The following is a 16,396-nucleotide window of genomic DNA, read 5'->3' as shown; positions in this document are numbered from 1 at the left end:
CCCCAAGAGCTTCCCCGTGTGTCTGGGCTGAGGAGCCAAGGGAAGGCAGTGAGCGGAGCACTGCCAGGGGAGGGTGCGAGTGGCAAGTGTCCTGCGTCCATCTCTTCTTGCTGGCGCTTGGTTGCATCCAGCAGAACGGGCAGCTCTGTGGGGCAGAGATGGCGTGTTTGTAGACTAGCTGTCACAGCAGAGCTCTGGCATCAGGTCAACGCCTGGTGCAGCGCTGAGTTGATCTGACAGTGCCAGAAACCCTTTCCAGTGAAGCTGCTCCCTGGGCTGATCCCTTGACCTAAACACTAGGAAGGGCAGCGGCGTCCTGCTGTCCTTTTGTGGGCTCTGTAGAACAAGCACTCACAGCTAGGGCTTGGCGGTAAAACAGGGAAAGCAAGACCAATTGTTCCTTTTTGTGATTTGTCCCCACAGCAACAGAAGGGAGATGTCCCATGATAAGGGGAGAGACTTGCCAGGAGACGGTGGCCGTTGCAGAGGAGTGTCGTGAAGGGAGTGATAAAGTGGCATGAGGTGACATGAGAGCGTCCCAGGTGAGCGCCTCCTCTGTGAAGGGCATCAGAGAAGCCTGCCTCAACGCCTGTGTTTTTGCGCAATATGGACCGGCTGAGAGCTGTTTCGCATGCGTGATGAACTAGTGGATGTTCCCAGCTCCCGCAGTGGCAGATCCGTGGGCAGAGCACCTTCCTGTAGAGAAAAGACTGTGTCCTGCAAGGCTCTTAGGTGTATGCAGAACCCGGAGAGCTCCTGGGGGTGCTCCCCAAAGCAGTGCGTGTGTTCCCCAGCAGAGTGTGGGTTCCCATCTGGTGATGGAGCTGGGACAGGCAGGTGCACGCAGGATTTGTCTCCCAGCAAATCCTTCCTGAAGGGAAAGGCTTTGGGGACTTGTCCTTCCTATGGATTTGGTGTGGTCATCCAAAGAGCAGTGCAGGCAGGAGGACTCGCAGCTGTTTCTACGTGATGACCCATTGTATTTAAGTTATTGTTTATTTGTCCTGCCTTGAGGACGGACCCTGGGAAAGTGCCGGTCCCTCTTTCTGCTGCACAGACCTGTCCCAATGGCTCTGTGTCTGGAGACAGTTTGTTGCTGGCAGCTCGTGGGAGCTGCTCTGCTCCCAGCCTCCTGCTCTCTCCAAAGGGAGGGAGAGGAAGCCAGGGTGACAGGGCTGCAGGTGGGGGAAAGTCTCACTTGTCTGCCACGGGAGCGACCAGCGAGCTGCTCATCTTCCTCAAGGAGGACAAGTGGTGAGAGACGCGCCACCCAGGACACACAGTTATAAGCAGTGGATTTCATAGGCGAGACGGGAGTTGTCCCACTGTTGGCTGTGATGCAGAAATAAAGAGTTTAAGATACACAGTCACACCTGGCCAATTTGGTGTGTCCAAATGCCCTGAGTACCTCATAGGCTGGCTCTTTTACGGTTCCCCTCAAGATAGTGAACATCCGAAAGAATCCCGGTGGCAGCGCCGCCTTGGTGCAACGTCAGAAGTGGGATGTTCCCATATCAAGGGATTGATACCGCTGGACTCCTAGTGTAGCAGCTGGAGCCTGAGTAGACAGGTGCACATCTTGCTGATGGCATTTCGGGGTAAGGTGGCCCCTGGGTGCAGCCGCGCCTCCCATTTGAGAGAAGGCAAGGGTGCCCAGGACCGTCACCTCGGCTCCTCTATTTCTTTATATTTTTTTATACGAGCCATGCGAGCTGGCAAAGTGGGAGAAAGCAGCCGGAGGGAAGCTGAATTCACAGGCTGTGATGGAGCAACTCCTCTGGCGTCTCTTGACAAACTCACCAGAGAGGCTGTTGAGAGGGTTGGAGCCACCTTGGAATCCTTTGGAGCTTCTCAGTTTGAACATCACTTCCACTGTAAATTGTCTGAAATCCAGGAGCTGCCCCTTGAGACGCTTTCTCCAAGACAAGTGCAGCCATCCCGGACACCTCTCTCAAGCCAGGTGACAAAGGAAGTAGAAGCCTCCTCGAGAGCATGCCAGCACTGGACACCAAAAGCCACAAGGCTGCCCGTGTTGCAGCCATGCCACACTGCTGCTGCTGCTGCACCACGCGAGAGTGGCACGCTTGCAAGGGGGAGCATCGCAAATGCAATTTCCCAAGTGCAGCAACTCCACTCAGAGCTACAGGTGTATGCTGCAATGGTTGTCCATGATGTTCTGGCAACGCTGAAGAAGCAGACCAAGTTAAAAGAAATGAAGGCAAAGGCAAGATCCTTGGAGGACGCCCCACCAGAAAGCACTGTGGAGAGCGGGCTGGTGGAGTCACTGTCAGATGGGTGCGGTCAACCTCCGACTGCTGCTGCTTCAGGAGTGAAGTGCGGGAGGCGGGTGGCAGAAGAGCCCAGGCCAAGAGATGGGGATGAGAGCTACCTGGCACAGGACTTTCCAAGGCCAGGAGGAAAGAAAATTCCTGCAAGGAAATTAGAGAAGAGTCACCCAAGAACAAAGCTGCCACCTCTCTGCCTCCCTGGAATGGTGCTGCCTTCAGAGGCAGAAGCAGAGTTTGAAGAGGAGCTCTCGTGTAATCTCCTGCTGTCTGTTGTCCGAGGCTGTGAGCAAGATGCACCGAGCACGCCAGAAGGCCCTCACAAGCCCTTGTATTACCCCTCAGCATCCACATCAAGACCTGCTCCTCCTGAGTTGGGAAGCCTGCCTAAAGCGAGGCCAGGGAGCGTGCAAGACGCCTTGCCATGCATTGGCCAGCACTTCTCCAGGCAGCCCGTCCCTCCATTGGCTCCAAAGCCCCCTTCCCGCCGAGGAGCCTGGCGGAGAGCCACGCGTGTAAAGCTTGTGCTGGGTGAGCTGGAGCAATGGGAGTCAGGAGAGAGGGCGTTAGCTGGGCGGCTGGTGGAGGGTGTCCTAAGGAGGTGTGTGGCTCCAGGCTCCAGTTCTTCTGCTGACACCACTGCTGAGAACTAACAGTCAGGAAGAGATCAGAGGGAAGCGGCTAAGACTCTGGAGCAGTCGGTGGGGAAAAGAAGATGCAGGGAGCACGTGAGAGAGGGCTGTGCTCCACACCACTCCTGCTGCCTTTCCTGGGCAGGAGAAGGCTCAGCACCCTGTGCACTCACTCTCCTGCCCCACTGGCTCTCTCTCCCGCCTCATCGCGTGGCACAGCCCCTCTGGCTGCCTGCCCAAGGGTCTTCCAGCAGAGCTGCTGCCCAGAACCACAGAGTCCCTGCGATACTCCCCCCCACCCTCGCTTTTGAGAATAAAGAGTTTACTTCCAAGCGCTGCTTTTACGTCCTGATATTCTTTTGCTGCTCTTCACAGAATCACAGATTGGGTGAGGTTGGAAGGGACCTCTGGAGATCATCTAGTCCAAGCCCCCTGCTCAAGCAGGGTCGCCTAGAGCACGTTGCCCAGGATTGGGTCCAGGCAGGTTTTGAACATCTCCAGAGAAGGAGACTCCACAACCTCTACCTATCTACCCTCTCCCCTCATCTACCCAGCCAGTCATTCCATCCGAGAAGGCTATCAGATTGGTCAAGCATGATTTCCCTTTGGGGAATCCGTGCTGACTGCTCCTGATCACCTTCTTGTCCTCCACATGCTTAGTGATGCCCTCCAGGAGGAGCTGTTCCATCACCTTTCCAGGGGTGGAGGTGAGGCTGACAGGCCTGGAGTTTCCTGGCTCCTCCTTCTTGCCCTTTTTGAAAGACTGGGGTAACATGGGCTTTCTTCCAGTCCTCAGGCACCTCTCCTGATCTCCAGGACCCTTCCAAGATGATGGAGAGTGGCCTAGCAATAACATCCACCAGCTCCCTCAGCACTCGCAGGCGCATCCCATCAGGGCCCATAGACTTGTGGATGTCAAGTTTGGTTAAATGATCTCTAACCCAATCCTCCTCCACCAAGGGAGAGTCTTCCTTTCTCCAGACTTCCTCCCTTGTCCCCAGGGTCTGGGATTCCTGAGGACTGGCCTTAGCAGTAAAGACTGAAGCAAAGGCGGCATTCAGGATCTCTGCCTTCTCTGTGTCCTCTGTGGCCAGGGCCCCTGCCCCATTCAGCAGCGGGCCCACAAACCTCAATTTCACACTACCCACCTTTATTAACTCTCTAGTTACTCAATTCACCAGTCTGCTGAGTCGTTAACTGGATAATTTCTTAGTATGACATGCCTTTGTGCAAAGTAGTTCCCTAAGCAAGGATGCAAGTGCTCATCCTTCCTCTTCTGTCACTGTGCTGATGTCCCCCGCAAGCATGGGAGCCTCAGCAGTCCAGCAGGCTGTTTGGGTGAGCTGATGTAGTTGTACCTCCCAGCTCAGATGTTTGGTCTAGACCTTCCTTATTGGTTATTTCCACTACTGGGCAGAGATCTACTTAGTGTGATTTAGTGGGCAGATCAACGTTTCTTCTCCTGAGTTTCATACCTTTCCTCAAAATGTCCATTGTTTCATCATGGGAAAACACTGACATTTGTATTCAAGTGAGTCAATCCTTTTGAACGATGAAAAGCCCCGATGGGATGAAAACATGAAAACAGCCCCGAACGATGAAAACATGGGCCCCGATGGGATGCACCCACGAGTGCTGAGGGAGCTGGCGGATGTTATCGCTAGGCCTCTCTCCATCATCTTTGAAAGGTCCTGGAGATCAGGAGAGGTGCCTGAGGACTGGAAGAAAGCCAATGTCACGCCAGTCTTCAAAAAGGGCAAGAAGGAGGAGCCAGGAAACTACAGGCCTGTCAGCCTCACCTTCATCCCTGGAAAGGTGATGGAACAGCTCATCCTGGAGGTCATCACTAAGCATCTGGAGGACAAGAAGGTGATCAGGAGTAGTCAGCATGGATTCACCAAAGGGAAATCATGCTTGACCAATCTGATAGCCTTCTATGACAGAATGACTGGCTGGGTAGATGAGGGCAGAGCAGTGGATGTTGTCTCCCTGGACTTCAGCAAGGCTTTGGACACTGTCTCCCATCACATCCTCCTAGGTAAGCTCAGGAAGTGTGGGCTAGATGAGTGGACGGTGAGGTGGCTTGAGAACTGGCTGGATGGCCGAGCTCAGAGGGTTGTGGTGAATGGCGCAGAGTCAAGTTGGAGGCCTGTGGCTAGTGGTGTCCCCCAGGGGTCAGTCCTGGGCCCAGTCTTGTTCAATATATTCCTCAATGACCTGGAGGAAGGGACAGAGTGCACCCTCAGCAAGTTTGCTGATGATACTAAACTGGGGGGAGAGGCTAACACACCAGAAGACTGTGCTGCCATTCAGAGGGACCTGGACAGGCTGGAGAGGTGGGCAGAGAGGAACCTCATGAAGTTCAACAAGGGCAAGTGCAAGGTCCTGCACCTAGGCAGGAATAATCCCATGCACCAGTACAGGCTGGGGACTGACCTGTTGGAAAGTAGCTCTGCCGAAAAGGACCTGGGAGTGCTGGTGGACAACAAGTTAAACATGAGCCAGCAGTGTGCCCTTGTGGCCAAGAAGGCCAATGGGATCCTAGGGTGCATTAGGCAGAGTGTTGCCAGCAGGTCGAGGGAGGTGATCCTGCCCCTCTACTCAGCCCTGGTGAGGCCTCACCTGGAGTACTGTGTCCAGTTCTGGGCTCCCCAGTACAAGAGAGACATGGCGCTCCTGGAGAGAGTCCAGCGGAGGGCTACCAAGATGATTAGAGGGCTGGAGCATCTCTCCTATGAAGAAAGACTGCAAGAGCTGGGCCTGTTCAGCCTGGAGAAGAGAAGATTGAGAGGGGATCTCATCAACGTGTACAAGTATCTGAAGGGGGAGTGTCAAGAGGATGAGGCCAGCCTCTTCTCCGTGGTGCCCAGCAACAGGACAAGAGGCAATGGGCAGAAACTGAACCACAGGAAGTTCCATCTGAACCTGAGAAAAAACTTCTTCACTGTGAGGGTGACAGAGCATTGGAACAGGTTGCCCAGAGGGGTGGTGGAGTCTCCTTCGCTGGAGATATTCAAAACCCGTCTGGATGTGATCCTGGGCAATATGCTCTAGGTGACCCTGCTTGAGCAGGGAGGTTGGACGAGATGATCTCCAGAGGTCCCTTCCAACCTAAACGATTCTGTGATTCTGTGATTCTGTGAAAGGGTGCTCATATGTTTTGTAACGCTGAAAACCGTTCTTCACCTTTGCAGGCAGAGCTCTGGGGTCGAAGCACAAGCAGCCAGTGGCACTTGGAGAGGCACCGATGTATCTCAGGTACCTGCCTGGGGCCAGCAGCTCTCCCAGAGGACCTGCGGGAGACGGGAGCCCCTGGGAGCTGCTGAGGGAGGCCGGGCAGAGGGGACCAGGGCACCTGCAAAGGCACCCCATGTCCACCACCCTGTGACTGCTTCCCGCCCCACTTCTGAAAGTTACTTTTCTTTTCAGATAACCACATAATGCATAATCTCCCCAGAAGACTAGCATGCTAAAACAGAACGTATCAGGAAAGACAGTAAGAACCTAAAACAAGTGAAGGCTGGAAAGTGTAACAAAACATTTCTTTGCTTTAAATCTTCTTCTTGATTTCTTTCTTGTTTCATTTTTAATGTCGTTTTCTAAACATTTCTGTTTTATTCAGGCCCACACCATCCAAAAACATATTTTGGTGTCTCACACAGAGCCCGGTGCTCAGAACACCACCCCCTGCCCACGGCTGTCTGTGCCGCCCCTCACTCTTTGCACAGAGCACGTCACACTCCGAGGCATCGGGCTCTCTCGACTGAGGAGCAAAGCCAGGTGAGCAGCTTCAAGGAGATGCTCTCTTCTGAGATGACCAAATTTGCACAAATCTCAACATACCTGTGTCTCCGTGACGTTTTCAAGGAGTCCGTAGAACATCTAGCCACACTCCCTAGTCATTCCCTGCCCCGTCAATGAAGTGCAACTTCATTGCAGGGCACAACAGGGAGGAGGCTGCTCTCACCCCATGCCAGACGCCATCCGTGCAGATGTCTCTGGCTGACCCAGCTGTCTGGACTTCCCTTTCCAGTCAATGGAAGGACACAGGTGTTCTCCCACCCCTGTAACCAGTCTTCAGGCCAATAGCATCTTGGGAGTGATGCATTTAGCCAAGGGAAGTTTCCCCATCTGAATTCAAGGGGGAGGGTGAAACAAACAGAGCCTCAGCTTGTGTTTAGGAGGCCAGGCCAAGAGCTGTGCCCTGAAAGGGGTCAGGCTCTCCAGGAGGGATTCCTTTCCTGTCCGGCTTTACTTCAAGTGGCAACTCTGCAGGTCCTTCATGTTGAAGGGAAAGCTCAAAGCAATACTTCTGAAGGATGCTTTACCTGGAGTTCACTCAAGACTACTCTTTCCTTTCCAAGGAGCGAAGGAAACTCAGACCTTTGAGCACAGAATCACAGAATGGTTTAGGTTGGAAGGGACCTCTGGAGATCATCTAGTCCTTTGAACCTAGACCTTTGAACACCTCTGACATCTGCCCTGCTTCATGTCCCCCCTTTCCCTGGGCTGCAACCTTCAAAGCACAATGTGATCGAGCCTGCTTCCCTTGCAATTAGCCCAGAGCAGATTAAGCATATGAGCCATGTAGTCTCTCTGGGATATTTGAAATGGGTCCAAATGACATAAATAACCAAAGTCCACCATCAGAAAAGCGGAGAAAAAACAAAAACAAAAACAAAAAAACCCAAGAGATTCCAAGGGAAAAACATTTACTGGAAAATGCTGTGACTGTTGGCTTAGGGCTGGTGTTCTTTCAGGAGTGCCTTGGCTCCCTGCTGGTGTTACCCCAAGAGCTTCCCCGTGTGTCTGGGCTGAGGAGCCAAGGGAAGGCAGTGAGCAGAGCACTGCCAGGGGAGGGTGCGAGTGGCAAGTGTCCTGCGTCCATCTCTTCTTGCTGGCGCTTGGTTGCATCCAGCAGAACGAGCAGCTCTGTGGGGCAGAGATGGCGTGTTTGTAGACTAGCTGTCACAGCAGAGCTCTGGCATCAGGTCAACGCCTGGTGCAGCGCTGAGTTGATCTGACAGTGCCAGAAACCCTTTCCAGTGAAGCTGCTCCCTGGGCTGATCCCTTGACCTAAACACTAGGAAGGGCAGCGGCGTCCTGCTGTCCTTTTGTGGGCTCTGTAGAACAAGCACTCACAGCTAGGGCTTGGCGGTAAAACAGGGAAAGCAAGACCAATTGTTCCTTTTTGTGATTTGTCCCCACAGCAACAGAAGGGAGATGTCCCATGATAAGGGGAGAGACTTGCCAGGAGACGGTGGCCGTTGCAGAGGAGTGTCGTGAAGGGAGTGATAAAGTGGCATGAGGTGACATGAGAGCGTCCCAGGTGAGCGCCTCCTCTGTGAAGGGCATCAGAGAAGCCTGCCTCAACGCCTGTGTTTTTGCGCAATATGGACCGGCTGAGAGCTGTTTCGCATGCGTGATGAACTAGTGGATGTTCCCAGCTCCCGCAGTGGCAGATCCGTGGGCAGAGCACCTTCCTGTAGAGAAAAGACTGTGTCCTGCAAGGCTCTTAGGTGTATGCAGAACCCGGAGAGCTCCTGGGGGTGCTCCCCAAAGCAGTGCGTGTGTTCCCCAGCAGAGTGTGGGTTCCCATCTGGTGATGGAGCTGGGACAGGCAGGTGCACGCAGGATTTGTCTCCCAGCAAATCCTTCCTGAAGGGAAAGGCTTTGGGGACTTGTCCTTCCTATGGATTTGGTGTGGTGATCCAAAGAGCAGTGCAGGCAGGAGGACTCGCAGCTGTTTCTACGTGATGACCCATTGTATTTAAGTTATTGTTTATTTGTCCTGCCTTGAGGACGGACCCTGGGAAAGTGCCGGTCCCTCTTTCTGCTGCACAGACCTGTCCCAATGGCTCTGTGTCTGGAGACAGTTTGTTGCTGGCAGCTCGTGGGAGCTGCTCTGCTCCCAGCCTCCTGCTCTCTCCAAAGGGAGGGAGAGGAAGCCAGGGTGACAGGGCTGCAGGTGGGGGAAAGTCTCACTTGTCTGCCACGGGAGCGACCAGCGAGCTGCTCATCTTCCTCAAGGAGGACAAGTGGTGAGAGACGCGCCACCCAGGACACACAGTTATAAGCAGTGGATTTCATAGGCGAGACGGGAGTTGTCCCACTGTTGGCTGTGATGCAGAAATAAAGAGTTTAAGATACACAGTCACACTTGGCCAATTTGGTGTGTCCAAATGCCCTGAGTACCTCATAGGCTGGCTCTTTTACGGTTCCCCTCAAGATAGTGAACATCCGAAAGAATCCCGGTGGCAGCCTTGGTGCAACGTCAGAAGTGGGATGTTCCCGTATCAAGGGATTGATACCGCTGGACTCCTAGTGTAGCAGCTGGAGCCTGAGTAGACAGGTGCACATCTTGCTGATGGCATTTCGGGGTAAGGTGGCCCCTGGGTGCAGCCGCGCCTCCCATTTGAGAGAAGGCAAGGGTGCCCAGGACCGTCACCTCGGCTCCTCTATTTCTATCTCCACCTTTTAGATACGGTCCAAACCGACAAGAGGAGGAGGAACTCCCATAGCAACACTGCTTAACCCTTTGCATTGAGAATTACATCATACAGGATCAACCAAACACCTGCGGGCACTAATTTTTGAAAAAATAGCCATTCATACTAGTGACACCGCAAAAGCCCTTACTGCTGAAGTATCAGCAATACAGCAAATAGTCTTGCAAAACTGGATAGCGCTTGATTTCATCCTAGCTGAAAAAGGCAGTTTTGCATCCTGATTGGTAAAAAGTTTTGTACCTTTATACCCAGATTGACAGTGAAGTGTACTGCGATATTCAGGAAATACTTGATGCTGTCAACATATTGCATCAAAGCAACAATTGGTCCTTGTGGACGTGGTTTTCTGGAATATTTGTGCCTGTAGCTGCACATCAGACGCCTCTGAGCCCAGGCTGTGGGCCAGGTGGACGGAGCAGCTCGTAGCTGGACGAGCCACGCGAGCTGGCAAAGTGGGAGAAAGCAGCCGGAGGGAAGCTGAATTCACAGGCTATGACGGAGCAACTCCTCTGGCGTCTCTTGACAAACTCACCAGAGAGGCTGTTGAGAGGGTTGGAGCCACCTTGGAATCCTTTGTAGCTTCTCAGTTTGAACATCACTTCCACTGTAAATTGTCTGAAATCCAGGAGCTGCCCCTTGAGACGCTTTCTCCAAGACAAGTGCAGCCATCCCGGACACCTCTCTCAAGCCAGGTGACAAAGGAAGTAGAAGCCTCCTCGAGAGCATGCCAGCACTGGACACCAAAAGCCACAAGGCTGCCCGTGTTGCAGCCATGCCACACTGCTGCTGCTGCTGCACCACGCGAGAGTGGCACGCTTGCAAGGGGGAGCATCGCAAATGCAATTTCCCAAGTGCAGCAACTCCACTCAGAGCTACAGGTGTATGCTGCAATGGTTGTCCATGATGTTCTGGCAACGCTGAAGAAGCAGACCAAGTTAAAAGAAATGAAGGCAAAGGCAAGATCCTTGGAGGACGCCCCACCAGAAAGCACTGTGGAGAGCGGGCTGGTGGAGTCACTGTCAGATGGGTGCGGTCAACCTCCGACTGCTGCTGCTTCAGGAGTGAAGTGCGGGAGGCGGGTGGCAGAAGAGCCCAGGCCAAGAGATGGGGATGAGAGCTACCTGGCACAGGACTTTCCAAGGCCAGGAGGAAAGAAAATTCCTGCAAGGAAATTAGAGAAGAGTCACCCAAGAACAAAGCTGCCACCTCTCTGCCTCCCTGGAATGGTGCTGCCTTCAGAGGCAGAAGCAGAGTTTGAAGAGGAGCTCTCGTGTAATCTCCTGCTGTCTGTTGTCCGAGGCTCTGAGCTAGGTGCTCAGAGCACACCAGAAGGCCCTCACAAGCCCTTGTATTACCCCTCAGCATCCTCATCAAGACCTGCTCCTCCTGAGTTGGAAAGCCTGCCTAAAGCGAGGCCAGGGAGCGTGCAAGACGCCTTGCCATGCATTGGCCAGCACTTCTCCAGGCAGCCCGTCCCTCCATTGGCTCCAAAGCCCCCTTCCTGCCGAGGAGCCCGGCGGAGAGCCACGCGTGTAAAGCTTGTGCTGGGTGAGCTGGAGCAATGGGAGTCAGGAGAGAGGGCGTTAGCTGGGCGGCTGGTGGAGGGTGTCCTAAGGAGGTGTGTGGCTCCAGGCTCCAGTTCTTCTGCTGACACCACTGCTGAGAACTAACAGTCAGGAAGAGATCAGAGGGAAGCGGCTAAGACTCTGGAGCAGTCGGTGGGGAAAAGAAGATGCAGGGAGCACGTGAGAGAGGGCTGTGCTCCACACCACTCCTGCTGCCTTTCCTGGGCAGGAGAAGGCTCAGCACCCTGTGCACTCACTCTCCTGCCCCACTGGCTCTCTCTCCCGCCTCATCGCGTGGCACAGCCCCTCTGGCTGCCTGCCCAAGGGTCTTCCAGCAGAGCTGCTGCCCAGAACCAGAGAGTCCCCGTGATGCTCCCCCTCGACCCTCGCTTTTGAGAATAAAGAGTTTACTTCCAAGCGCTGCTTTTACGTCCTGATATTCTTTTGCTGCTCTTCACAGAATCACAGATTGGTTGAGGTTGGAAGGGACCTCTGGAGATCATCTAGTCCAAGCCCCCTGCTCAAGCAGGGTCGCCTAGAGCACGTTGCCCAGCATTGGGTCCAGGCAGGTTTTGAACATCTCCAGAGAAGGAGACTCCACAACCTCTACCTATCTACCCTCTCCCCTCCTCTACCCAGCCAGTCATTCCATCCGAGAAGGCTATCAGATTGGTCAAGCATGATTTCCCTTTGGGGAATCCGTGCTGACTGCTCCTGATCACCTTCTTGTCCTCCATATGTTTAGTGATGCCCTCCAGGAGGAGCTGTTCCATCACCTTTCCAGGGGTGGAGGGGAGGCTGACAGGCCTGTAGTTTCCTGGCTCCTCCTTCTTGCCCTTTTCGAAGACTGGCGTGACATTGGCTTTCTTCCAGTCCTCAGGCACCTCTCCTGTTCTCCAGGACCTTTCCAAGAGGATGGAGAGTGGCCTAGCGATAACATCCACCAGCTCCCTCAGCACTCGCAGGCGCATCCCATCAGGGCCCATAGACTTGTGGATGTCAAGTTTGGTTAAATGATCTCTAACCCAATCCTCCTCCACCAAGGGAGAGTCTTCCTTTCTCCAGACTTCCTCCCTGGTCTCCAGGGTCTGGGATTCCTGAGGGCTGGCCTTAGCAGTAAGGATAGAAGCAAAGGTGACATTCAGGATCTCTGCCTTCTCTGTGTCCTCTGTGGCCAGGGCCCCTGCCCCATTCAGCAGCGGGCCCGCAAAACTCAATTTCACGCTACCCACCATTATTAACTCTCTAGTTACTCAATTCACCAGTCTGCTGAGTCGTTAACTGGATAATTTCTTAGTATGACATGCCTTTGTGCAAAGTAGTTCCCTAAGCAAGGATGCAAGTGCTCATCCTTCCTCTTCTGTCACTGTGCTGGCGTCCCCCGAATGTCCCCCGCAAGCATGAGAGCCTCAGCAGTCCAGCAGGCTGTTTGGGTGAGCTGATGTAGTTGTACCTCCCAGCTCAGATGTTTGGTCTAGACCTTCCTTATTGGTTATTTCCACTACTGGGCAGAGATCTACTTAATTCCAAAGAGTTTTGGTCTTAGCAGGTCACCCCCACAGCATGGCTGAAGCTGGAGAGTGAGCCGGGGGCATCCCCAGAGCAGCTCGTGGAACTGGTCTCCAAGCTCCAGCTGGAAAAAGCAGGACTGGTGGCACGAAAGGCAGCGGGGGGTCTGGGGTGGATCTTGCTGACTGCGCTCCACACCCTGGGCGAGGTGTTGCTGATGGAGAACCAGTGAATTGGGCAGTAGGGAAATGCTCCCGAAGCCGCTAAGGAGATTCGCCAGCTGACCCGAGAGGTTGTGATTGCAACCGCAGATGGAGCTGAGAAGCTGCAGCACTGGTGTCCTGTGGCCGCCCACATTGCAAATCATCAGTGCTGACAGGGGTGGTAGTGAGATGTACATCCCCTGGCAGTGTGGACACTGGTGCAAAAAGTGGATTGGGATCTGGAAACTTGGGAGGGCAACATCTGGGACCCCGAGGAGCCACCTGGCAGACACCGAGCATGAGGGGGAGGCGGCTGCCCAGCCGGTGGCAGAGCAGCAGCTTACTGGACCGAATGCAGCCAGTCTGCAAGGGACCACAACGACTCGCATCATACTCCTGGTCTTCTGGGCTGATTAGTTCTGTGTGCAGACATGTCATGATTTACCATATACGTGTTTACTCTAATTTAGGAGCTCGTTGCTCATTAAGCCCATGCCTGAAAGGCAAGTGTGAACCTTGCCTGCACTCTGGTGGCACCAACACCATGTCTCTGTCTGCCGGGGGTGGACAGCACGTAGCGTGAACACCCACGGGAGAGCTGGTGAGGAGCCAGGCGCTGGCAGAGCACGTGATGGCAGCCCCAGAGCTGCTCTGTGCCCGCGGACCCCAACCCGTCGGGGCCGGACATGCATATTCTGTTCTGTCAGCCATGTCCGGGTGCTTCGCAGCCAGCAGCTCCCCAAGCTTCTTCACGCAGCCAAGAGAAGGAAATAGCTCGAGTAGCTCAAAGGGGCCCTGGGGAGACGCAGAGTGAGTCCCGCCTGGGCACCGGACCTGTGTGTCCAGCAGCCTCCCAGCAGCGACCCTCCACGTGGTGCCCAGGACTCACTGCACAGCTTGGGGTGAAAGTCCTTCCTTAAATCTACGCTGTTTGAACCCTCCAAGCATCTCTCTATGCCAGTACCCGACCCTCCCTTGTGGTCACATCCTGCTTAAAGAAACAGAAATCGGAGGCCATGCTTCTAGAGTAATTCTGCCTCTCACTGCCAAAAGTGACGTTCTGAAGTAGCTCCACCTTGCACCGATACTTCCCATATGCTGCTGGAGAGACTTTCTTTATTTCCACATTATGTCCTGGAAAGACAGATTTTGAATTTAGCACTGTGTAGGCTTGAAGGTGAGGAAGAAAAAGCAGCTGTTTCCTCATGGGCTCATTAGCATCATCACGCTTAGCAAAACCCTTCCTAGACACCAACCTCTCCTAGCAGCCCCCTGAGGCCAGACAGAGGGGGAGAGGCAAGAATCAGCTCGTTATGGTTGCTGCGCACTAACGAGCTCCCGGGGGACAGTCAGTGAGTGTGGAGGGCCATGTCAGGAACGCAGCTGCTGGGAGGTCTAATGGGGCCTGCTGAGGGCTGTTAGCGATGGAGCTGTTTCAGGGAATCAAAGTGTCCCTCCCTGGGGGCTGATTAGAGCAGGAAATCAGAGGCAGCGATTTCAGGGTGACAAAGCCAGGAGATAGAGAGGTCTTTGTCACGTCGCCCTTGGACGTGCCCTGTACAGGGCCTCTCAGGCCTCTGTCGTCCCCCATGCTGCCTCCGTTCCTCAGATATCCCTCAGCCTTGGCCGACACTCCCCTGGAGCCTGGCCCCAAAGACGTGGTCCCCAACACCTCCATCTGCAAGCACAGAGTGATTCCCCACCCCACCAGGCCCCAGCACTGTTGGAGCACTGCCTCCTCATCATGAATGGCTCCCAAAGCTCCCTCACACCTGCCCCTGCTCTCTTCCATCCTCCATTTACCAAAGAGCTTTTCTTTCGGCAACCCCCTTTCTGCCAGCCTCTCTCTCTCCCAGAAGGTTTCCTAACATGGACTCATGCTCTACATCCACAGAAAGCATCGATGCAGGTGTATTAGATTAAAAAAAAGCAACTGAGAACCATCCTGTTCTCAGGATGGCCTTCTCACCTGAAGGGATTCTCAATGAAACCATTACCCACACTTTAATGAAGGCATCATGGGTACTGCTGAAGCAAGAGGTGGATTTCTACAGATGCTTTGTGCCTCCATGTTGCCTCCTAAGCTCAGCTGCAGTTAATGATGTCTCTGTGTAGGGATTTTATTCCAGGAGAAGTGGAGATTTTGGAACCTGATTGGAAGAAAAAAGCAAAGGGGAAGGTGACTAGTACCAGGGAGAGGTTCTGCTTGCTCGACGTGGGCAATGGCAGGCAGCACCGGGCATGAGATGGGAAAGCAGCTTGGCTGGAAAAGGTCAAAGATGGAAAAAGAAATGGATGGCCATTCTCCTGTCACAGGGCAACACACCTGGCACCCACTCCGTGAGGTGATCCTGCCTCTCTCCTCAGCCCTGGGGAGGCCTCACCTGGAGGACTGTGTCCAGTTCTGGGCTCCCCAGTACAAGAGAGACATGGCACTCCTGGAGAGAGTCCAGCGGAGGGCTACCAAGATGATTAGAGGGCTGGAGCACCTCTCCTATGAAGAAAGACTGCAAGAGCTGGGCCTGTTCAGCCTGGAGAAGAGAAGACTGAGAGGGGATCTCATCAACGTGTACAAGTATCTGAAGGGGGGAGTGTCAAGAGGATGAGGCCAGCCTCTTCTCCGTGGTGCCCAGCAACAGGACAAGAGGCAATGGGCACAAACTGAAACACAGGAAGTTCCACCTAAACTTGAGAAAAATCTTCTTTCCTGTGAGGGTGACAGAGCATTGGAACAGGTTGCCCAGAGAGGTAGTGGAGTCTCCTTCGCTGGAGATATTCAAAACCCGTCTGGATGTGATCCTGGGAAATGTGCTCTAGAGGAACCTGCTTGAGCAGAGAGGTTGGACTAGATGATCTCCAGAGGTCCCGTCCAACCTAAACGATTCTGTGATTCTGTGTTTCTGACCATCAGACTTGTGCTGGGGATTCAACAGCATGACAAGAGACAGGGGAGGAACCAGCCCCTGGAGCAGGGGACAGCATCATCCTTCCTTCATAGTCTCCAAGGGAGGAGCAGGACATGCAGCCAGGATCTGGGGGGAGGGGCTATCTGGCTTGATGGGGGAAGGTGCTAACCGAATTCCTTTTCCAAAAAAGGCTCTTTTGTTTGTTTGATTGTTTGTTAATTGTTTTTCACCCAAGGCAAAAGGGCTCTGGCTGTGGGGCAAGACCTTCCTGCTTCAAGGGTGGGTGTTAGGTCAGATCACCTCCAAGCCTTTGCCTTGGAGGTTTACTGCACTGGTGGCTTCCCCTTCCAAAGGGCTTTAGGCCTTCAGCAGGTGTGAAAGGTCTCCTCCTCCCTGAAGGCAGGTGGGGGGCCGTTGGGGTGGAGCTCCAATGCAAAGAGGCAGCATGCTGGAGGTGGGAGCAGGGAGTGGTGTCAGGAGAGCCAGAGCTCCTGGTTGAGACTTTTAGAGGGGTTCAAGGACATGCCTGGACAGTAGTGAAAGGCTGAACAAGGCAAGAGTTGACCCCTTGCTGCTCAAGCAAAGAGTTGATGGAAGTCGCCAACATCCTTGTAAGGATCCTCACTGTTGTTCTTGTGCAGGGGTGGAGATGAGGGCAGGCATGCCCAAGGACTGGAGGAAAGTCACATTTGAAGCCCTCTTTAGAAGAGGCCAAACAAATGGTCCAAGGAACAACAGGCTGCTCAGCCTCACTTCAGTGCCTTGGCAAATCACAGCGTGAGGGAGT

Source organism: Struthio camelus, unplaced genomic scaffold (genome assembly GCF_040807025.1).
Source record: "Struthio camelus isolate bStrCam1 unplaced genomic scaffold, bStrCam1.hap1 HAP1_SCAFFOLD_48, whole genome shotgun sequence".
Classification (NCBI taxonomy): Eukaryota; Metazoa; Chordata; class Aves; order Struthioniformes; family Struthionidae; genus Struthio; species Struthio camelus.
The sequence above is the reverse complement of the archived record's forward strand: the minus strand, read 5'-3'. Positions refer to the sequence as shown.